The sequence below is a fragment of the Cherax quadricarinatus genome, chromosome 1 (genome assembly GCF_038502225.1).
Source record: "Cherax quadricarinatus isolate ZL_2023a chromosome 1, ASM3850222v1, whole genome shotgun sequence".
Classification (NCBI taxonomy): domain Eukaryota; kingdom Metazoa; phylum Arthropoda; class Malacostraca; order Decapoda; family Parastacidae; genus Cherax; species Cherax quadricarinatus.
In genome coordinates, this window is record NC_091292.1 from 49805423 (window position 1) to 49829791 (window position 24369).

General features: G+C 45.5%; 1 protein-coding gene across 3 annotated transcripts in view; it reads left to right on the forward strand.

Annotated features, from left to right (window-relative positions):
* The window catches only part of LOC128685475 (putative neural-cadherin 2), a 221203-nt gene that overhangs the window by 158209 nt on the left and 38625 nt on the right, over positions 1-24369 (forward strand). Inside the window, exon 10 of one of the 3 annotated variants that reach the window (XR_011391651.1) lies at positions 9922-10017. The exons of the other annotated variants lie outside the window; for them this stretch is intronic. The gene's annotated coding sequence lies outside the window, so the exon portion shown is untranslated. The remainder of the gene's footprint in view (positions 1-9921; positions 10018-24369) is intronic. 3 annotated transcript variants of the gene reach the window in all.

The following is a 24369-nucleotide window of genomic DNA, read 5'->3' on the forward strand; positions in this document are numbered from 1 at the left end:
CTGAGGAAGTAGACCGACAGGTCTAATTCCTCAGACCAAGAGGCTCTTCACCACGCCAAGGAGCCCCCCTTGAAGAGGTCTAAAATAATAAATAATAATTCGTGACCCTATGCAGGGTACAACTCTCTTGACACTACTGTGTCACTATATACAGTGGACCCCCGCATAACGATTACCTCCAAATGCGACCAATTATGTAGGTGTATTTATGTAAGTGCGTTTGTACGTGTATGTTTGGGGGTCTGAAATGGACTAATCTACTTCACAATATTCCTTATGGGAACAAATTCGGTCAGTACTGGCACCTGAACTTACTTCTGGAGTGAAAAAATATCGTTAACCGGGGGTCCACTGTATATATCTATGCTAAAATAATAAATTATACGTAACATTTACAATAATAAATTACAATCAACTCCTTATGATGCTCCTTGTCTCTCACAACACTTATCCATGGTGTGTTGTGATGCTCCCTCTCGACTGTGTCACTTGACACCCTTTCTTCCGTGTAATGATGCTCCTGCTCAACCATGTCCACTAGACACCCTTTTCTCTGTGTCACACGACACGCCTACTCTCCGTGTCACACGACACCCTTTTCTCTGCGTCATACACAATATCTCTACTGTGTCACTCTTGACACCCTTGTCTCTGCGTTGCACACTATCACCCACAGCATCTTTCTCGAGGCCAGTCACATGATACTATTCAATGTACACTACAACCTGACCATCTTCAGTGTCACACAACACCCTTTTCTTCTCAGTGTTCCACTACGGTCCTGTAGCATATCTCAGTGTTCCACTCCATCATACTTCCCTAAGTGTCACACTACGGTCCTAGCCCAGTTCAGTGTAACACTCCAACCCTTTCTTCATGTAATGTCCCACTGAAACAGCATTAGATGACTCCGGCCCACAGTTGACCAGCGTAGGCGGTGAGTCCGCAGACATCACCAGTAGTCCTGTAAATACTCTCTAAGGCCGGTAGAAGTACACCGTAAGATGGTCTGATGAGTACTATCTACCGCCTTCAAGACCAATTGACACACCGCAAGTAGGTTCGGTTAATCCTGCTTGCCAAACACCATGCTGCAAGCTCACTGAATGCGGCCGTCAAGTAACTGAGGTCAACAGACTCAGTGAGCTGCGGTGAGCGCTTCCTCTAACGCCAGTAGAAGCCAGTAGAATACTCTACTGCCAGTAGATGTGTACGATTAGGTGTTCAGGTACCTACTGCTTAGATGCGTACCGTGAGGTGTTCAGGTACATACTGCTTCTAAGGCCGGCTCAGCAGTCCCCACATTGGGTTTGATGACGTACCCAGTGGTACTGCCGGCCGGCAGGTTAACTATTTAACCACTAGTTTGGTAGGGGGCCGCAACATTCACTGTACCACATCAAGTTATCTACCATTACAAGCAGGTGCTTATTTCCCTTCTCCGAGGTCGAGAAGTTCGTCAACAGGTCGACAGAAGTTCTCTCCCAGGGCTCCTTTGTAATGGGATACTTTAGAATGGGGTTAGGACCTGTAACGGTACCCTTGTGCTGTAGGCAAACAACACACTGGTGTACATGCTTGGCAATGTCCGCTGCCATCTTAGGCCAGAAATATTTCATTTGTGCCTGTTTGAAACTGCGGTCCTTCCCAGGGTGCGCTACACCTGGTACATCATGAATCAACCTAAGAGTAGCTGGTATCATGGACTCGGGTATCACTAGTTGGTATAGGGTTGTGCCGGGGTCCACTAGCTGTGCAACACGGCACAGTACTCCTTGGTTGACCACCAAATCCTTCAGTGGAACGGGAGACTTGACCTGTAAGTCAACGTCCTCCTTGGTCAGGAAACGAAGGACTGGAGACCACACAGGGTCCTGCCGTTGGGCTCTCTCAAGATCCTCAACAGAGAACGAGGTGTCGACAGTCACGAATGCTATATGCCTCGACAGGGCATCAGCTACAACATTTTGCTTACCTGGGACATAGCAAATTTCAGGGTTGTAGTCATTGAACGTGAGCGACCACCGAGCATGCTTTCCCGAGAGGTTCTTAATAGCAAAAAGGGCCAATAAAAGTAGATGATCTGTGTAAATCTTGATAGGATAATGGTAGATGATATCCCGAAAATGACTCAAGGCCTATACAATGGCTAAAGCTTCTAGCTCTGTCACTGAATAATTGACTTCCGCTTTAGTAAGGACATGGCTAGCACAGGCAATAGGCTGTTGCTTACCATTAGATTCCTGTGACAAGACTGCACCGATGCCAACTTTGCTGGCATCAGTCGTCAAGGTAAATGCCTTGGTGAAATCAGGGAATCTAAGGGTTGGGGCTGATGTTAGCTTGTTCTTGAGAGTGACGAGAGCTTGTTCTTAATCACAAGTCCACTCAAAAGGGGCATCCTTGAGTAAGCATGTCAGGGGAGCAGCAATGGTGGAGAAACCTGCGATAAAGGTGCGGTAGAACCTATGAAGGACCGGACTGCTTCCGCTGTCATGGGGCTGGGGAGTCCGTCTTTATGCCATTCTGAGTCACTACGTGTCCCAGAAATTTTATTTTCTTCCGGAGGAAATGACATTTGGCGAGCTTTACCTTAAGGTTTGCCTGAGCTAGCTTGTCCAATACCCTGTCAAGTTTCTCGAGATGTGATGTGTCGGGACATCTTGCGATATGATTATGAGATCATCTAGGTAGACCATGAGCGTGCCACCTAGGAGGGTACAGAACATTGTCATCATCAAACGACTAAACGTGATTGGGTTTCCGTGCAAGCCAAAAGGCATCCTCCTGAACTGGTAATGACCAGTTGGCGTAGAGAAAGCTGTCAACTCTTTACTCTCATCATCGAGGGGGATCTGCCAGAACCCTTGAAGAAGATCAATAGTTGAAAAGACCTTATTATCATCAATGTTCTGCAACAGGTCGTTCAGAACTGGCAACAGAATGCGGTCTGGGATTGTACACGCATTCAGTTTCCTGTAATCGATAACAGGGAGCCAGGTTCTGTCTTTCTTGGGGACCAGAATGAGAGGAACATTCCACGGGGAAGTGGAATCCTCAATAACTCCATCACGGAGCATCCGTGTAATGAGTTCTTCAGTGAAGACTCTTTGCGCATGTGGCAGGCAATATGCAGGTACATAAATGGGTTTAGTACCTTTGTCAAGTGGAATACGGTGAGAGATCAGTGGGGTCAGCCCATCGACTAACCATCTAGCCCGACTGCAAAACGTGCACGATTGAGAACCTGGAGAAGTTTTGGGACCTCTTCAGGCTAATCTGTCATAGCTAGATCATCTTCCTGCACTGGCCATGTGTCGGAAGAGTCAGCAGCAGACTCGGCTTGGAGAACTGCACTTACGAGGAGGTCAGCTGAGACTTCACCCTCCACTCTCACTGGGAGAGGGAATCTGACAAGATCGACAAGTGAGGTATTCTTCTGCAGGGGAAATTCTCGACTGTGCATGCTGACAACAAGGACTTGCAATTTACCACGTTGCACTGTGCACAAGGACGGTTCAAGGGAGAGGCCCTTGACTCGGCACGTGTTGTTGTCAACCAGCATATGGTCTCCTTCAAAAGCTCTGCTCAAGTACACCATAACAGGAGTGAGCCAGTTAGTTGACAAAGTGACGTCATACTTTGTACATGCAGTAACTCTGCTCGCTGATGCCATGACACGAGTCAGACAGTCGCCTGCCAACGGGGATACTGTGGCTTGACAACTGCTGTTCTCTACAACAGCGCTAGAGGTTAGACTGGGCTTCCCCAGACTGGGTTTCACTGGTAACTAAGCGCTGATGGCCAGGAGGTGATGGGCAACGAGCTCTACTACGAGGTCGATCAGGACAACAGACCGACCCCGGGGAGAATGTGCTATGGAAACCATCGGTTTCCAACGATTCCAGACGCTGTGCATACTCTGAGACAGAGTAGCATGTAGTGGATCCTAAGCGCACGCCCCAGAAGGGCACATCCCCTCCGTTGAAATCTACTTTCCACTTGGCTGGATCTAAGCAGATCCTAAGGTCTGCCATGTTTTAAACCCTATAACCAGGTCGCCAGGGAAAACAGTATCATCTACGACTAAGAATTTTGTGGACAGCTTGTGACCCCGGATTGCAAATTCTAACATTGTACGACCACGAACTGTCGGCAGACTACCTGAGACTCCTCTCAAGGTCTGAATGACAGACGGCTCTGTCAACATGGCCGCATGAAGGCCAGTGTCTCGGAAGAGAATGAAACGGACGATATTAACCACCGAACTCGTATCTAGGAAAAGCTGGACAGACTTACGGTGGACAGTGGACTCAACAAGCGGTCAACACGGGTTGTCATACCGAACGTGAAGGCGTGACAGGCCAACGAAATCCCTGGAGTCACAGCTGCTTGAGGCTCGACGCTTGTTGGCGAGGCTCGACCTGGAAGGTACGGTACGAGTCTTGTCAACAACGTCAGGGCACTCTGTTTCCTCACTGTCAGCAAGCGTATCACTGTCCAGGGCGGCGAACGCATTGCAGACAGGGACGGAATACAGTGACTCCGACAGGGTTACTATATCTTTAGCTGATTTCTTGGATGCGCCTCGTCCCCCGAACTAGTGGAAGGGCTTCTGCTAGCACGTGCATTGTGCGGTGAGTGCTTGCTCCGCTGCGCTGACAGAATACTTCGCAGCTTGTTACACTCATTAGAGGTATGACTGGAAGTGTTGTGGTACATGCAGACTCCTTCTCAAGATTGAGCCTGGGGACGGTGACGGTTACCATGATACTGAGCGTGGGGACGGTGATGGTTACCTTATGGGGACTTAGGTTTGTAACATTCGGATCGGTAATGCCCGTGTTTGCCACAGTCGAAACAAGTCACGACACGCTTAGCAGGTGATGCTGGATGTGGTGTGTGCTGGTGACATTTTTCCCTGGTCCAGAAAGTTGGTGACGGCTTCTTTGTTTGGGACCAACTGTTGTTACTGGAGGCACTATTTTTACGGGACCAAGTGTTAGTAGAACTGGGGTTGGAAACTTTGAGGGCCGGCTGTCTGACAGCTGCGGCGAAAGTGACTCCCGGCTGCGCCTGCAGCATTGCTGTGGACGATGCCGGAAGGACGGGCTTAGGATCGTCCACAAAGCGACAAACCTTGCCTTTCTCGGCAGGCGGCTTGATTGCGTGAATGGCATCGTATGCACCCAGGACTGCATGCTCAGGGCCGAGTCCTAGCGCATCGACGGCACCCTGGAGATTAGGGGGGCATCCCTCCGCATGATGCCTACAGCTAGCATGGGGACGATGTCTTTAATCTTGATACTGTCGTCACCAGTCACCCACTTAGTGGAACGTATTGTATCAGCAAATTCTTTTGCGGCTTGCTCAAACCGGGAAATGCAAGCCAGGGGGCTTTCGTGCCTGTACTGACATTCGGCCAAGACGCTGGTCAAGATCTCAAGGCAATGGCGTTGACAACTATGCCAAAAATAGCGCCTAAATTCCTCCTTAAGTGCAACCCAAGACTGAATTTCACAAACGTGATCGAGCTGCACAAAGGAACCTATATCATCCCGGGTGAGAGCCACTGCTGCAACAGCAGCATGAATGTACTGTGCGTCCGAGGGACTATCATATTGAGCCTTAACAGTCGTCTCGACTGGCTGCAGCCATGGCTCTAACCTATTCGGACGACCATCAAAAAGAAGGGTCAGGTATGGACGATTAGCCAACCCACTAGTGGTCGAGACCTGAGCCACGACTTGACCAACTGCCAGGGAGGCTTCGCCCTCCCACATGATCACGCTGGCTGAGGCACCATTCCCAGCATCAGCAGGAACTGGACTTACTGCCACTGTGTGTCTTAGTCATGACGTCAATTGTTCAAACACAAAACAGGTCACGAAGAGGGTAAACAGATCAGAGCAAGAAATGGTCCTTTGAACCGTGATGTGGAATAGCTCTGTTAAAATTAACATAGCTAGGCCACAGTTCGGAACCAGTTCAACAGAGTTAGGTTAAGTTAGTACACCTAGGCCCAGAGTTACACAGAGGCTAGGCCAAGCTGACTATACACAGAAGTTGTTATTTGCAGTAATTTACAGACAGGCCAGGTAGGCTAGAGAAGCTTGTGAATTTAATTATTTACATTGATTACAAGTAATCCAGAGTGGGAGACTTGTGTGTTAATTACTTAGTGGATTTGCAAGGTAGCCACAGTTAGGCTAGGCTTGTGCAATATTTACAACAGTTATAGTAGCTAGGACAGATTTAATCTAGTTATTATTTACAGGGAGTTCTAAATCCAGGTTTAAGCTATAGCACACTAGTTAGGTTAGGATTTACCTTATCCAACCATCCATGCTAGACTGAGTAAGCTGGGCACAGTTAGGCCAAGCTGTTTACATACATTTTTCATTTACTGTTTCACAAGTTGAATTGTTGAATTTATTTGTGCTAACCAAGTGATTTTTTAATTTGTATACTGCATTTTTATTGTGTGATTTTCATTGTCTTTGACTCATTTTAATGTGGGATTTGTGAATTGTACCTGAGACTAGGTTAAGTCCTGTAATTATTTGCTGGCATTGTACAGGAAATTGCTAGGTTAAGCTTTCACATCGATACACATTTCGATTGGGATTTGAGAGCTAACAGTGTACATTTCGATTCAGAGTAGAGTCAATATAATAAAGGAAGTTGTTAAGCTTGTTGAGAAGCCTTGAGACTCGTTCATTCTTGCCTAATACCTTTCTTGCTGTGGGGTGGGCTAATTGAAGTACAAATTAGTACCGTGATCTTAACTAAACTGCAACTATGGAAGGTGAAGATGAAGTACCAGCTGTCTCTGCTCTAAGTCAATTAAAGCGGTCTATGGGAGCCTATAAGGGACGCCTGAACCAAGCATGTGAGGAGTGTCGTATGGCCAGGCAAGATCAGGATGTAGACTGTGAGGAACTAGAGAGTTGCCTGAAACCTTTGGAGCAAAGCCTTTGAGAGATCATTTATCATTTATGAGACAGAGGCCTATGCTACAGGTGAGTCTGACTATACAGTCGAGGTAGCACGGAAGGACTATGACGAACGAAGGGCAGAGTGTAAAGCAGAGATGAGACTCTGCAGGCAGTTAATAAAGACTTTGAAGGCCGGTACAGCAGGGGCAGCAAATGTTTCAGGGAACCCGAACAACAGCACGCCTGTTAATGTGTTGCCCAGATTGCCCCAGTTGAATTTACCAACGTTCAACGGAACCTTAACAGAGTACATTGCTTTCTGGGATCACTTTAAAACCCAGATAGATGACAGACGATTTGTCAGATGCCGTCATATTACAGTATTTACGTTCACAGCTCGAGGGTAAAGCCTTGGACTTGGTCCGGTATTACCAAACCACTGACACTAATTGCCAACATGCCAAAGACCAATTAAATGGCATGTTTGGCAACACTGAGGAGATAAAGGTAGCTATACTTTATCGGTTGTTGGATCTAGAGACTTGGCGCCATGACCGTCAGAGCCTAGAGAAGTTCCGAATCGATGTTATGAGTTTGACAAATAGTCGTAAAGGCTTACATGATTGGGGTAAGTCAGAATGGTTCATCAGTCAGGTCATTCAGAGGAAACTGGCTGGCACTACAGTGCATGAGTGACGCTTAAAATATCGGACGAATAGATTCATGATACAACAGATTATTGAGGGGTTGGGAGATCTCGTTTCTCATTTGAGTATAGGTGTAAGAAAAGAGTCACCACCATCACCACATAAAAACCCAGACAGTTACTCAAAGATCTCGAGAGATCAGTCTAAAGCTCATACGATTAACGTTGGAGTGTACTATGGTAAAGAAGTGTCTAAGGTAAGAACCTCTAAGCAGAACCTCAGAGGCACTCATGCCAGAATATGCATGTTCTGCGAAGGCGAACACGCTAGCACGAGTTGCTCAGAGTATACAACACTGAGCAGTAGGCAAGAGAGACTAAAGGAGTCGAGACTCTGCTTCAAGTGTTGTGGGGAACACTTTGCGAGAGACTGTGGCACCCAGCTCAGTGAGTGTCGAGTCTGTTGCAAAGGTAAGCACCATACTGCACTATGTCCCAATAATTTAAGGGAACTCCAGGCTACTAGGGATATCTCCCAGGTAGAGATAGAAAGTGAGTCTGAGCCTGAAATGGTAGCCAGCATGATTAGTGGGAGTGAAGTCTCTAATCCTAGTGAGAATCACGGAGGTGCTGCCCTACCTACAGTCATGGCAAAGGTTGTGAATGGGCACAGGTCCGATACAAACCGATTATTCTTTGACTCAGGAGCACAAGTATCCTTGATAACAAAGAAGTTGGTGGCTAAATTAAAGTTGAAGGCCACAAGGAAAGTTAGTATGATGTTGGGAGGGGCTATAAACCAGGCGCCACCCAAATCTTATGATGTGGTGGATGTCACAGTCAAATTAGGTGGACATCGCAGAGACATTACAGCCTTTGTGGTAGAGACGTTACCCACGGCAATTACAGCGAGAGGTCTTGCTGCAGCAGCTAAGCGATTGAAAGACCTTGACGTGAAGCTGGCAGACCAGGGAATTACCACTGACACAGTCAGAAATGTAGGTATCCTGGTGGGAGCCAATCAGATAGATGACTTCCTATCTACACGACGGACGTTTAGGGAAGGAATTGGTTTATACAGATCCCCAGTAGGATGCATCATAGGTGCCAGGATTCAACCTGAATTCCCTGCCACACCAGAGAGAGAAGAAGCTGGCCCCATGATAGCTGGGGGAGCAGTGATAATGAGTACCAGTATACACGATGAACCGCCAGGGAAGCTGAACCAGGTAGGGAGTGACGAACACTTGGCCACCTTGGGAAAACACTTTTACAGGGTACGTAAAGAGGGAGATAGATTGCCATTGAATCCAGGGAACCTCGTATCAGTTGGAGGAAAGGCTACCAGGGCATGTGGGCCACTGGGTGGGGAAAGTACGGAGCCACTCAGTCAAGGATGTTAAAGCTAAAGGAAAGGGTGCTAAGACCACCGGAACCAACAAGTTTACACCCCCAGAGGTCCATGCAGGGGAAACTGGACGGTTGAAGTTAGACCAGAGTTTGCTCGACGAGAGTGGCCAGATGGCACTCGTGTCCAGGGTTCACTGTGGGGGCTCATGGAAGGTGAACTTGATTTAGACTTAGTGCCTACCTTCGCCAGTGGGAGGATGTTGGAACTTATTTGGTCCAAGAAATCCCAACGGGGAAAAGCACACCGTTCAAGGGCCCTTACACCCACTCAAAACACAAACACACTCACCCGGGTTGGCGAAGGTGGTTGGAAGGTACTTCTTAATTGATAGATTTGCCCTTCAGGGAAAAAGTAGGTAGTTTATACTGTTAGTACACTAATATTAGGATTATTGAGGCAACTGTAGATAATAATGTAGACCTAAGATCTTAACATAGGTAGTAATAGGCCGAATGTAGGCAAACATTAGGTTATGTTAGCTAGGGAGAACTGGCAGCCCAAGTTTGAATGATGAAGCGCGGGTCTCAAAGACGCCAGAGCTTCTTTCTAAGACTAGACATCATCGTAGCAACAAGTGCCGTGACCAGCAGGCGGCGCCCCCACTTGTCTTCACATACTAGACCTGGGGAAATCTGATGGAGGCACCTCGATGTACAGTAGATGACCTCCGTCAGGCCCATACAGTAAGACAAGACCTCCACTTTTTTTTAGGATCCTGGCCAGTGTCTGGGGAAAGTTGCGAGTGAGTTGAGCTGTAGGCCTTTGTGCAGCTGGCAGTGCATGCCCAGTACATACCAGCATCTCTTGTCAGCCTAGAAGCTAGTGTCACTTTCTGCATAGTATTCTAGGGTTTTAACCCCCCCCCTCCTTGGAAATAGGAATTTCTGAGGTGCAGGCAGGTCACTAATAATGATTGAATATTGCAGGAATTAAGGCTCTCAGTTGCACGTGGTTCTGAGGGCAAGTCCAGAGGGACTAAAGCTTAGGGAGGTTGAAGACCAGAATAGATTCTACATCACCAAGTAAGTTAGTCCTTTAAACATGCATGCAGGCAAGATTTCTTGCAACATCAGTCATTTATGAAAATCTGTCCTATAAGCCACTTGTGAGGCTGAGGTACCGACCTCAGAGCTCGGTGTCAACAGAGTTTGCCAGGGTAGTCGACTCACTTGGAGGCAGTCCAGACAAATTTTCACAGGGGCTAAGCCAACTGGGTCCCCACGTGGTTAAGCCGGGTAGAACTTCTTGGAGGAAACTGCGAGGAACACAACACACATGGACGGCGAGATGGACGTAGTTGTGTAGCAGAGAAGGTTGTAGGAGAAGGTGGGTGTGTACACACAGACTAGGGTAGAAACCAACCCCAGAGCTGCCTTGTGGTCACGCGTGGAGCATCGCAAAGCCAAAAAACTAAAATGACCTCGCCTCTACTTGTAGCTGAGAAGGGCATAGGGACGCTGAAGGAAGCAGGAGAAGGGTGCTGGAGAGTGTTGAATTCAATTCAATTCAAAGTTTATTCTCTATAAGGATTACAATGCTGAGTTTACAGAATTTGGTTATTGTGTGGCTTACATATAGCAAAATAATAATTATGGAGTGTACCACTAGAACACCTAGCATGGCTAGGCATTTCGGGCAGACTTAGATTAAATCTTAAATTTAAAATATTACAAATTATGAGGTAAGTTGGTATTATGGCTAAGTGACTAAATACTAGTTTGTGAGTTTAGCAATGTGAATGCTTTTGAAGGGCTGTAGAGGATGATGAGGTGAACACCTGACTACTAAGGCCAGAGATGACGCCATGACGCTTATGTCCAGATTATGTGGGAAAAATCTAGGACGAAGATCTATCTCAGGCCCCGTCAAGACGCTGGGAGTAACAGATAACTCTTTAGGCCAGCAGGTGTGTTGGATGACGATGGATGATGTTGACTGGCGTCGACCGATGGTGTTGACTGGTGTCAACTCCTCCACTCCCAGAGTAGGCTCACAATGCCGTTGACTCCGCTGTCACCACGGTTTAGTGCCGGAGGTAGAATAGGTAGCAATGATACGGCCTTGGACTAGTTTGGCTTTAATTGGGTAGGAGTGAGTACACAACGGGCAATGTGAGGAAATGACCGATAGCCAGTCCTTGGAGGGGAGTGCTTGCACCTCTCAAGTCGGTCGGCCGGGAAGTGAGAGCGAATAGGCCCAGCATCCCACCGACCTGGGTAAGCCTACAGTGGGCAGCACTTAAGGGGCCTGTGATGCATTGATTTTTTTTTCCGTCCGATTTCCTCCAGTTTTGGTACACAAGACGAAGTGTTTTCTCTCTTTCTTGTAAATATTTATCAATAAGAGACCTCAAACAACTGAGAAAAGACTGAAAAAGGACTGATTTACTGAAAATGCCCTTTTTGCAGGTTGCTTTCCCTATATGGACGACATAAGGTTGTTTGGACACTTGGTGCCGAGAGAACAATGCTAATACTAATTTCTAAAGGTATAATGTCCTCTAAATGTCTAATCTTTATTTCACAAAAAAATAAAGTTTGTTAGTTCTTGGAATGTTGCAAAATATCTGCCCTTTACTCCCACATAAATCCTAAAATAATTGGAATATTTCCAAAAATATACCTTTAATAATTAGAGAAATCATTATTTTACAATTTCTGTGAATATTATTCCATTTAATTAATAAAGGAGAAGTAAAGCGAAATAAGTGAATAAGTTACTTCCAAGATATTGGCCTGGAGCGCCGGCCGGCCCACCGTCTCAAAAAAAAAAAAAAAAAAAAAAAATCGCGAAAATCGCGTTTATTTCGGTGTATTTCTTAGTAAACTGATGTTCTAATGCAGTTATCCTCTTCAAAACACCGTTTTCTCTTACTCAAAGACGACATGGAGACGAGTAACTCATTTATATCGAAATATGGTGGTCTCTCGCCATATTATGACGAGAGACCACCAGTGTTTAGTATGAGTGTTTATCACCAGTGTTGATATATAAGCTGATATAAGCGTAATAATGAAGTTACTTGTCCTGGCTCTCTCTGGAACGGGAATACTGCCGAGTGCTCCCAGATGGTTCCTGATTGGCTAGAAGTCTACGTATAAGCTCCGCGTACTCTTACATGATGCCAAATAGTCAATTATTATATTAGAAAGAATAATGCAAGAAAAAGCGATAAAAAACAAGGAAAAAAATTCCAAAAAATATATGGGCTGTGAGCAGACGCGCTACCCATATCGCCGTCACCTTACCTGATATTAATGCTAGGTGTTCTAGTGGTACACTCTGTAGTTATTATTTTACTACATGTAAACCACACAATAACCAAATTCTGTAAACTCAGCATTGTAATACTTAAAGAGAATAAATTTTGAATTGAATTGAATTGAATTGTAGAAACGTCGTAGAACATTGATTCTTGTACCATTGTGTTGCCAAAGAGTTAAGCTATTTTTCGATATGAATAACTCAATTTCCATAATTTTTCGATTTTTTTTTGAGAGCGCGCGGAAAATTGGATCACTTAAATGCCGAGAAATATGAACTAAGCTGGCAGACAGCATAGGCTGTCTGTGCTGACAGTACAGGCTGTCTACAGTTAGAGTAACATGTGGTTTTCACTCACCACGAGGTGGGCCAACATGATATGGGTTCGAGTCCTTGGCTAGTCAGTGTTCTTATACACACACACATATTTGCAGTGGAGACAGGAAGGACTCTGGGGAGACAGGACAGAGGAGGACACCAACAAGCATTGCATGACATACACACAACTGAGGAGGTGAAGAAGCTGTTAAGTGACCCTGATACCTCAAGGGCAATGGGACCGGACATCTCCCCACAGGTCCTTAGAGAGGAAGCAGAAATGCTGTGTATGCCACTAACCACAATCTTCAACATATCCCTCGAAACTGGGCAACTACCTGAGGTATGGAAGATGGCAAATGTAGTTCCCATTTTTTAAAAAAAGGAGACAGAAAAGAGGCGCTAAACTACAGACCAGTGTCACTGACTTGTATAGTATGCAAAGACAAGGAGAAGATTATCAGGAGAGTGGTGGAGAACCCCAAATGGAACAAGATTATAAACGGCAACCAGCACGGATTCTTGGAAGGCAAATCCTGTGTCACAAACCTGGGGTTTTATGATAAAGTAACAGAAGTAAGACATAAGAGAGAAGGGTGGGTTGATTGCATTTTCTTGGACTGCAAGAAGGCCTTCGACACAAACTAGAAACTAGAGGATCAGGCACGTATAATGGGAAGGGCACTGCAATGGATCAGAGAATACCTGACAGGGAGGCAACGAGTCATGGTACGTGATGAGATATCACAGTGGGCACCTGTGATGAGCAAGGTCCCACAGGGGTCTGTCCTAGGACCAGTGCTATTTTCGGTATATGTGAATGACATGATGGAAGGGATAGACTCAAAGGTGTCCCTTTTCGCAGATGATGTGAAGTTAATGAGGAGAATTAAATCAGATGAGAATCAGGCAGGACTTCAAAGAGACCAGGACAGGCTGGACACCTGGTCCAGCAACTGACTTCTTGAATTTAACCCTGCCAAATGCAAAGTCATGAAGATTGGAGAAGGGCAAAGAAGACCACAGACAGAGTATAGGCTAGGTGGCCAAAGACTGCAAACCTTGCTCAAGGAGAAAGATCTTGGGGTGAATATAACACCGAGTATGTCTCCGGAAGCACACATCAACCAGATAACTGCTGCAGTATATGGGCGCTTGGCAAACCTGAGATTAGCGTTCTGATACCTAAGTAAGGAATCTTTCAAGATACTGTACACCGTGTACGTCAGGCCCATATTGGAGTATGCAGCACCAGTTTAGAACCCACACTGGGTCAAGCACGTTAAGAAATTTTAGAAAATGCAAAGGTTTGCCACAAGGTTAGTACCAGAGCTAAGGGGTATGTCCTGGGATGAAGGTTGAGGGAAATCGGCCTGACGACACTGGAGGACAGGAGGGTTATTGGAGACATGATAATGACATACAAAATACTGCGTGGAATATACAAGGTGGACAGAGACAGGATGTTCCAGAGAGGGGATACAGAAACAAGGGGCCACTCTTGGAATTTGAAGACTCAGATGGGTTACAGTGATGGTAGGAAGTATTTCTTCAGTCATAGAGTGGTCAGGAAGTGGAACAGTCTGGCGAGTGATGTAGTGGAGGCAGGAACCATACATAGCTTTAAGACGAGGTATGATAAAGCTCATGCAGGGAGAGAGAGGACCTAGTAGCATTCAGTGAAGAGCCGGGCCAGGAGCTGAGTATCGACCCCTGCAACTACAATTAGGTGAGTACACGTGAAGCAGTAACTTTAAATAGTGCTCCCAGGATTTAGCATTCTAGTGGCTGTCTTAAGTTATAATTAGCGGTCAACGTATGTGATTGAATCAGTGAATATACCTATAAGAATGTAACAGCTCTCTAGTGTGTGATTAATTTGATAAGATCAAGAATTTTAAAATTTAAATTTGAATGCGAGTGATTTTTACTGGAAGATGTGTGAGGAAGGGTAGCAATCAGCTGGTCAGGCTGTCGGTGGCAGTGTTGACACAAATAATCAAAATAAAAATAAATGCAAAATTAGTCAGTCCCCAGCAGTTGGTGTTGGGACTGCAGTTAATATTATCAGATTTGTTATGACCATCATACTAAAGAAAAAAAAAGTGAACACCAAGTTATTAACGGGCAAAAATAAAAATTTGAATGCATGATAAAAGCTACAGAGGGAGTTATAAACTGAAGGAGTTTATACAAGCCACCACCAGGAGCCTCCCAGGAGGCAGCTCAGATGAAATTTCACTCACATACGAACTATTAAATCCCTGCACCAAATTCATCTTAAACCAGCAAATGGTAGAGCCTGCAAGACTAGAAAATGTGCTAGACCTCATCTTCACTAACATTGACTTCATACGTAATATAACTGTATCAAAGACAATACACTCAGATCACAACATAGTAGAGGTACAGACATATATGCACAGGGCTCCGGACCAGCAAAATGTCAGCAGTCATGAAGGTCTCTTCACGAAATTCAATTTCAACAACAAAAACTATGTCCTAAATGAAAGAAGCTGGGAAGATATCCTAAACAACACGGATCCGAACATTTGCCTTGAAAAAATGAATTCTGTGGTTCTTGAGATCTGCTCAAGACAGATTCCATTAAGAAAAAGAAAGAGAAGATGTAAACTAAAAAGAGAGACACATTCCCTATACAGATGAAGGCGAAGAGTCACAGAACTGCTGAGTGGGGTCAATATTTCTAAAATACGAAGGGAGGCACTAGTCAATGAAATTGCAAATATCGAACTTAAGCTGAAGAAATCTTATAGGAGACAAGAATCACAGGAAGAACTAAAAGCCATAAAGGAAATTAAAAAAAAAAGTACTTCTTATGCCAAATCTATGGGAAAAACAACATCCAGTATTGGGCCCCTGCTTAGGCAGGATGGGACATACACAGATGACAGCCAAGAAATGAGTGAGATACTAAAGTCCCAATATGACTCAGTGTTCAGCGAGCCACTGCCCAGACTAAAGGTCGACTATCCAAATAAATTCTTTAAGAATGAAACCTAAAATTTGGTCATTTTAAAAATCTCTGATATTATTCTAACTCCACAAGACTTTGAAAAGGCAATTAATGACATGCCCATGCACTCTGCCCCAGGCCCAGACTTGTGAACCTGTGTTCATCAAGAGTTGTAAGAAGCCCCTATCGTGTGCCTTCAGCATATAATGGAGAGGAAGCATGGACACAGGGGTCATCCCACACACACTAAACACAACAGATATAGCTAGACTCCACATACATGGCAGTAAAGCAGTTGCAAAGAACTACAGACCGATAGCACTAACATCCCATATCCAAAACTTTGAGGGTTCTAAGAAGCAAGATAGCCAGCCATTTAAATACCTATCAATTACACAACCCAGGGCAACACAGGTTTAGAGCAGGTCGCTCCTGCCTATCCCAGCTACTGGACCACTATGACAAGGTCCTGGATGCTGTAGAGGGCGAACAAAATACAGATGTAGTATACACAGATTTTGCAAAAGCTTTTGACAAGTGTGACCATGGTGTAATAGCACACAAAATGCGTGATAAAGGTATAACGGGAAAAGTTGGTAGAGGGATCTACAACTTCCTGACAAATAGAACACAAAGAGTAATGGTAAACAGAGTAAAGTTCCAGGTAGCCACGGTAAAAAGCTCTCTTCCACAAGGCACAGTACTCTATCCCATTCTATTTCTCATACTCATTTCTGACAGAGATGTAAGTCCTCCTTTGCGGATGACACCCGGATTACCATGGCATTGACCTCCATCGAAGACACCACAAGGCTTCAAGCGGACATCAACCAAATCTTCGAATGGGCCACTCAAAACAATATAAAATTCAACGAGGAGAAATTTCAACTACTCAAATATGGGAAACTCGAAGAAATTAAAAAGTGTGAGGGCATACGTCAAATTCTAACCATACAATAGAGTGGAAAAGTAATGTAAAGGACCTGGGAGTGATAATGTCAGAGGATCTCACCTTCAAAGACCCCCAGCAATGTATCTACCACATTTGCTAGGAAAATGATAGTATGGATGATGAGAACCTTCAAAACTAGGGATGCTAAGCCCATGATGATTCTCTTCAAATTGCGTGTGCTCTCTAGACTGGAATACTGTTGTACACTAACGGCCCCCTTCAAGGCTGGCGACATTGCAGACTTGGAGAGTGTACAAAGAACTTTCACGGCACACATAAGTACGATAAGCCACCTAAACTACTGGGAACGGTTGAAGGTCCTTAATCTGTATTTCCTCGAACGCAGGCGAGAGAGATACATGACAATATACACTTGGAAGGTCCTGGAGGGATTGGTTCCAAACCTGCACGTGAAAATCACTCCATATGAAAGCAAACAACTCGGCAGGAGATGCAACATTCCCCCGATGAAAAGCATGGGCGTCCCGAGTACACTGAGAGACAACATAATAAGTGTCCGAGGCCCAAGACTATACAATTGCCTCCCAGCATACATAAGGGGGGATTACCAAGAGACCCCTGGCTGTCTTCAAGAAGGCACTGGACAGGCACCTGAAGTCAGTACCTGACCAACTGGGCTGTGGTTCTTACGTCAGCTTGCGTGCGGCCATTAGTAACAGCCTGCTTGATCAGAGTCTGATCCACCATGAGGCCTGGTCTCAGACCGGGCCGCGAGGACGTTGACTCCAAAACCTCTCCAGGTAAACTCCAGGTATGTATGGCAGCAATTTTGGTTGGTGTCTAAAGTCTCAGTGTCTCGCCCTGCTGGTTGTGTACTATACCATCACTCTCTCCCTAACTTTTGAGTGTCAGGAGATAGATAAGGGTAACCCTGACACTATTTAGTAACATCTAAATATCTTCAGAAAAGTTGTGTAGCCTAGTAAACCCCTAGTAAACATCCACGCACACACAAACACACGTGTACACCAGTAAGTATTAGAGTAGTAAATATTAGTATATATTAATAAGGAATAGAATGAGAAATAATTCTTTAATCTTCAAAAGAGCAGCGTAGTCTAGCGTAATAAAGTGACCCTTCTCCTTTTTCTCAAAGACCGACAAGCTAGTAAAAACGCACGCACACAAACAACACGTGTACACAAGTATTATAGTAATAAATATTAGTATAGATTAATAAGAAATTGAGTGTGAAATATTTCTATAATCTTCAAAGAGTAGCATAGTCTAGCGTGATAAAGTGACCCCTCCCTTTTATTTTCAAAGGTTGAGACAAACGCGCGTGTGCGCACACACACACACACACACACACACACACACACACACACACACACACGGACATACAAACATACACATATAAACACACACACGTATACACATAACCTAACCTAACACATTAGCTCACAAATCCCCGTCCCTCACTACTCACACACACATTTTTACACAAAGCTGAATGAGCTGCTGCTAGAGCATCCTAACAGGATTAAAAAAATGGGATCTCAAAAGGGAGGGAATAAAGGGAACCGAGGATGGCTGGTCTGAAAAAAAGAAGGGATAGAACACTCAAATCAAAATGGATCAAGAATGGGATAAAAGGTTAAATGAGCTTTGCAGTAACATGTTAGAGAAGCTGTAGTAAAGACACAGAGACTGGACGAAGAAATGGATGTGCTGTAGCAGAATATAAAGATGAGGTCCGAAAGGAGCAAGGTGACTGAAATAGGAATATCAGCAGGCAGCGAGGGGACTGAAGGAGGGGATGGATCTAAGAAGGCTTTGGTAGAAGTACTATCAGGCCATCAGAGTGTCCGGGAGATGCTTAAATCAGATCCAGAGATAAGGAGGAAAAAGAAATGGGAAGAAGAGGAAGAGGTCATTAATTATTCATGGGCTTCAGGAGGCAGAAGGGAAGACGTGTGATGAAAGAAAGCATTGGGAGGAAACAATGATTAAGACATCATTGCAATAACAGGAGGGAAGGATATGTCTCAGAAAATGTTCACAGACTTTGGGGGGTATTCGAGGAAAAAAATCAACCAATCAAATTGATATTCAAGACAGAAGTGGTACAGACCAGGATACGACAACAGAAGTCACTGTTAAAGGATTCTCAAGAATATCAACAAGTGTACCTCAGTCGAGACAGAACACAAAAAGAAAGGGAACAACTCTAAGTTAGAGCAAGACGAAACCAGTGGAAGGAAACAGAGACAGGACAGGCAACGACAGACAGGAAAGCTCAGCCTTTGGGAAAACATCAAACACAAATGCTTTCAGAAACCCCTCAAACCCTTTCACCACATATCAGCTAAACACAATAACCAGAAACAAACCACACTTCTTAGCCCTAATCCCCTAACTACTAATTTCACAATCACAGCAGCCTCCCATAATATTCTGCCCTGCCTCCCACCCTCCCAGCCTACACCTTTCTCTTCCATCTTCCAAAATGTCATAATGGAAAGGAAGCTAAAGGTATGGTATGTCTTTAAGGGGGGCTCCTTGTAGCGGTAAAGAGGCTATCGGTCTGAGGAATTGGATCTTTTGATCTTCTTCCTCTGATCAAACCTAATTACCCCCAATCTTCCCATCCCTACCCCACCCTCCCCATACCCCCTTTTCCCCTCCTTTTTTCCCCTCTCCCTACCCTCCCATTGTTTCCCTTCCCATTTGTAGCCTCTGGGGTCCTTCCCTCTGGCATTGCAGTTTCTAGGTGGGGGGGGGGGTTCGTCCCACTCCATGAGGTCCCTCAGGGGTGATGTGGTTTGCCATGGAATCTGAATTGTCTGAAGGTGCCCTACTCCCTTCCCAGATTTCTGTGAAGTGGTCGAGGTGCCCTTCGGGTAATGGGTGCATCTCCAGAAGCTGCCTGTCGGTTCTGGGAGGTGGCAGCCGAAGGAGGTATGCTTTGTGGCAGGTTTCCAACTGCCCTTTTTTTTGTCCACCGAGATAGCTCGGTAGATGTGAGGCTGCTATCCTGGAGCACTGGTCTACTGGTGTGAAGGGTCGGGTATGGCACAGGTTCCATGCTGCATCTTCACTACTGGTGGGCTTGAGGCTCTCTCGGAGGAGGGGGAAAGCTTTCGGCTCCTCCATGCCTCCTAGTAACTGTCCCTCTTTTTTTTAGTTCTTTTTTTTTCTTAAAATAACAAGAAACGAGATATCACACAAGCAGCAGCTTAATTATGGAGTCTTCGCCCAGTGAAGTCCTTCCTCCCACACCCCTTTCTGATCCCATACCCTGTTCTGACCCGGCTTCATTATTGGTCTGTTCTCTCGAGCCTTCTCATACCCCTGTGCCTTCTGCCTGTGATGCTTCATCACCTGCTTCAGGTGCTGCAGCATCACCTCTTTCCATTCATGCTGCTGCTTCTCACACACTTTTCACAATGCATCTGGCTTCCCCGAATGCGGTGCAGTAGTTTTCGGATTGCCCACCTCCCTAAGGTCAGACCACCCATGGTACTACTCCTAAATGTCCAAGACAGCCTTCTGAGGACAGTTCGTCGATGATTTCTCATAAACAACCTACATGACACTCACTACCTTTGCATATCAGGCTAACAAGTGCACAATGGACAAAATTCTTTTCTTTACAAACGACATCTCAAAGGGATCATCTGTTTGATCATGGAATTGGTAAAACTCTTTTAAGGCATGTTGGCAGTGCGCATGTTGTAACAGTACAGAATTCGGAGCAAGCTCATCCTCTCTCCTACATCACTTCCATAGATAACATACCAGTTACCGTTCGTAAGCACACTGTTCTTAATTCTTGCAGTGGCACTGTGGTCTTTCCACGCACCATTGTAGAGAGTGATTTTTTTTTGTCTTGCGGCGAGGATATTTTAGAACAATTAGCCCTTCAAAACCTCCCTATTCTTAGGGTAGATACATCCTGTCTGCTTGTGGGTAGAGGTAGTTCCCACTCCCCAACAGTGTCATAATTGCTGGCGTTTTGGACACCTCGCTAAACACTGCAGATCTGTGGTGGAATGCCCATTCTGCGGTGCAGATTATTCCAGTACATCTTGTAGTCTTACCTGCTCTTGTCTCAATTACAAGGAACCTCATCTTTCCTTTTCACACCATTTTCAGGTTTAGAGTAATGAACGAGAGATCCATTATCTTAAGGAGCATAAGGGCCTTACACTATGGCTCTCTCAGCACCACCTTCAAGGTAAACTCCCTTGTGTCCCATATGCTCAGGTAGCCTGAAGACCTCCAACCTCAACGGTCGTCCCACCTCCCAATTCCTCTGCATCCATGAATTAGAAACTGGGGTCGCCCCAGTTTCTAATTCTTTTGCAGTTTTATCCTCTAACACTCCTTCCTACTTCTACTTCATCTCGCTCGATTGCTTCTCAGTCTACGAGACCTCGCAGACCTACACTTTCTTCGCGTCCATCACCTGCACAGAATCTATCTTCTACCTCAGAGCCTAGTTCTCATCCACTTTCCATGAAGGTAGAGGTTCACCCCCCTCGTGTAGTCCTCTCTCTTCCTGTTCCACCCCCCCCTCTTCATAGTTACCCTCCATCCTCCTTCCTCTCATTTTACACTGCAGGCCTCTTCTACCCCAGAGGATGCATCTCCCCAGGTTCATACTCCCTGCCCCCTTCAAACCTCTTTGGTTGCCTCCATAGTTACTCTGACCTTTACTTGCAATGCCTCTCCAGTCCCTGACATGGCATCATCGGCTTCCTTAGCACCGGAGACGTTAGACGCTATCTCCAGCTACATTGCAGAGACGACACCCCCAGATGGACACCAATGCACCTCCCTCTACCCCTTCTATTTCATGACCCTTGCAACAATCTATTCCTCCACAACATTCTATTTCTTCCTTGATTACATGCTTACCGATGCCCCCACAGGTTGACTTTACAGATCCCAAATGCCCATAGGTTTTTGTTTCTTATTGTTCTCAATTTTATTTCTGTTCATAATATCTTTTTTACAAATGAATATTCGTGGCCTTAGAGGCAATCAAGGAGAACTTCAAGTGTTGCTCTCCCAGTTGTCTCCAGTATGTGTTGGGTTGCAAGAACCCAGAATTCGTTCTGCTGTCATTTGCCCTATTTCGGGCTACTTGCTGTTACATTCTTCCAATCCTTTACCTGACGAATCAATTAATGAAAGCGTACTTCTTGTGCGCGTGGATATAAGTTTTTGCTTGTTCCCCGCTGCATTATACTGCAGCTCGTATTTGTTTACACAGATGGTTTACAGTTTGCTCTCTCTATCTTTCTCCCTCCCATGCATTCTGTATCTCTGATATTGCATTTTTTATTTCTCTACCACCGCCCATCTTGTTGGGTGATTTTAACACTGACCATCATCTGTGGGAAGTGTCCCACTGCGACTCTCGTGGCGATCAGTTGGAGAGACTTCTCGCTTCTCATCCACTTCATGTTTTAAATATGGGTGCTCATACCCATTTTTGACTCTCGCACTCAGTCTCTCTCCTGCATTGATCTTTCTATCTGTTCCTCGCTCATTGCACTTGATTTCTTGTGGTCTCTTCTTCCAGATTTACATGATAGTGATCACTTTCCTATCCTTCTTACTTCTGCTACATATCCCCGACTGTTTCACAGCCCTCATTGGCAGTTTGCTCGAGCAGATTGGGACTTATACTCCCATCTTACCACCTGTTGCGAGGACCCCCTTTCGTCATCTATTGATAAACCAGCGGACCAATTTTCAACCTTAGTCCTAACTGCGGTGATGATTTCTAACCCCCAATCCTTATGTATGCTTTCTCAGACAAGCGTACCTTGGTGCGGTGCATTTAAAACATGCTGTGTGGGGCTGTTATCGATATAACGATACCGATATAACCATACCATATGGCTTTCGCAAAGGCTGCTCTGCTTTAGACCCCTTGCTCCACTTAGCTATGTATATTTGAAATGCCTTTGTTAACAACCACTCTGTCCTAGTGGTCTTTTTTGATCTAGAGAAGGCATATGATGCCACTTTTGAGATATAACATTCTAGCCCAAGCTCACTCCTTAGGCCTCTGCGGTAATCTACCAAACTTCATCACTGCTTTCTTGTCCGATAGACATTTTTGGGTCCGTATTGGTGCCTCGCTTTCCTTGGACTTTGTATAAGCTGAGGGAGTCCCACAAGGTTGTATCCTCAGCGCAACTCTTTTTCTCTTAGCTATAAATGACCTACCTTCCATTCTTCTTTCTCATATTTGGTCGTTACTTTATGTTGATGATTTTTCTATAACTTACTCGGGCGCTGACTGTCGACTGGTAGCAGCCTCCCTTCAAGTTGTGATAGACCGAGTCTCCCATTGGACCACTTCTCATGGCTTTAAATGTTCTAGTACAAAAAGCCGATTCATTACCTTCATTAGACATCCGCTTATTCTGGATACTCCCTTGAACCTTCACGGTTCACGTATTCGGGCATGTGATAATGTTAAGTTTCTGGGCCTACTCTTTGATCACCGGTTGATGTGGAGACCTCGTATTTCTTCTTTAAAGACAACTTGCCATGGTAGGCTAAATCTCCTTAAGGTTCTTGCTCATCATTCATGGGGGCAGATCGTCGCACTCTCTTCCATTTGCATTCCACCCTAGTCTTGTCCAAGCTAGATTATGGTGACCATATCTATTCTGCAGCCTCTCCCTCAACTCTAAGTTGGATCCCATTCATCACCATGGTCTCCATCTGTGCCTTGTGCAGTGTTTCCAGACAGTGTCATGGGAGGGCATTTATTATCCTCGGCTAACATTTTTACGGCTGAATTGTATAACATTCTTGTAGCACTTATTCATATTGCATCTATGCCTGTGTCACCATTTATGGTCATTTCAGACTCTCTTAGTGATTTACAGGCCATACGGAAATTTGATACACCTCACCCCCTAATTCTTCGTGTCCAACTTTGGTTATGCCGTATCTTTAGCAAAAACAAAGATATTGTTTTTTGTTGGATCCCTGGTCATGTTGACATACAGGGCAATGAGCAGGCAGACACAGCTGGGCAGTCAGCAGTACACGACCTCTCAGTCTCATATAGAGATGTTCCATTCACTGACTATTTTGCTGTAATTGCTACCCACCTTCACACCTGTTGGCAACAACGTTGGTCTGATCTGCTCCATAACAAACTTTATTCTTGTCATCAGTCATCAGTGTTGAGGTTGGGAGACTACTCTCCCTCGACTTCGCATCGGCCAGACTCGTCTTACGGGCATCTCATGGAGAGGCGCCCTGTTCCTCTCTGTGAGAATTGTCAAGTTCCAGTATCTGTTAACCACATTCTGTTGGACTGCCCACTCAATCAACGAGCACGCAGAATTAACCTCCAACGTCATCTCCGCTCTGCTGCTCTTTCTTTACCTTCCCTTCCCTCTTCAAGGGGGGCTCCTTGGCGTGGTGAAGAGGCTCTTGGTCTGAGGAATTAGCCCTGTCGGTCTTCTTCCTCAGACCGAACCTAATTACCCCCCATTCTCCCCTCCCCTATCCCATCCTCCCCATCCTCCCCTTTTTCCATTCCTCCTCCTCCTCCTCACCCCTCCCTTTTGCCCTTCCTCTTTTTAGCCTTCGTGATTTCTCCCACAGGCGCGCTAGTTCCTAGGTGGGGGAAAGGACACCGGGGTCCATCCCATTCCGTTGAGGTTTCTTGGCGGTGGCGTAGTTTGCCGTGGAATCTGGATTGCCTAGGGATGTCCCGATCCCTCTCCGGTATCCCGGAGTAGCTTTGGGTGTCTTTTGGGCGACGGGTGTATCTCTGGAAGCCACCTTTCGGATTCCGGGGGTGGTGGCTGAAGGAGGTATGCTTTGTGGCGGATATCCGGCCGCCCTCTCTTTTGTCCA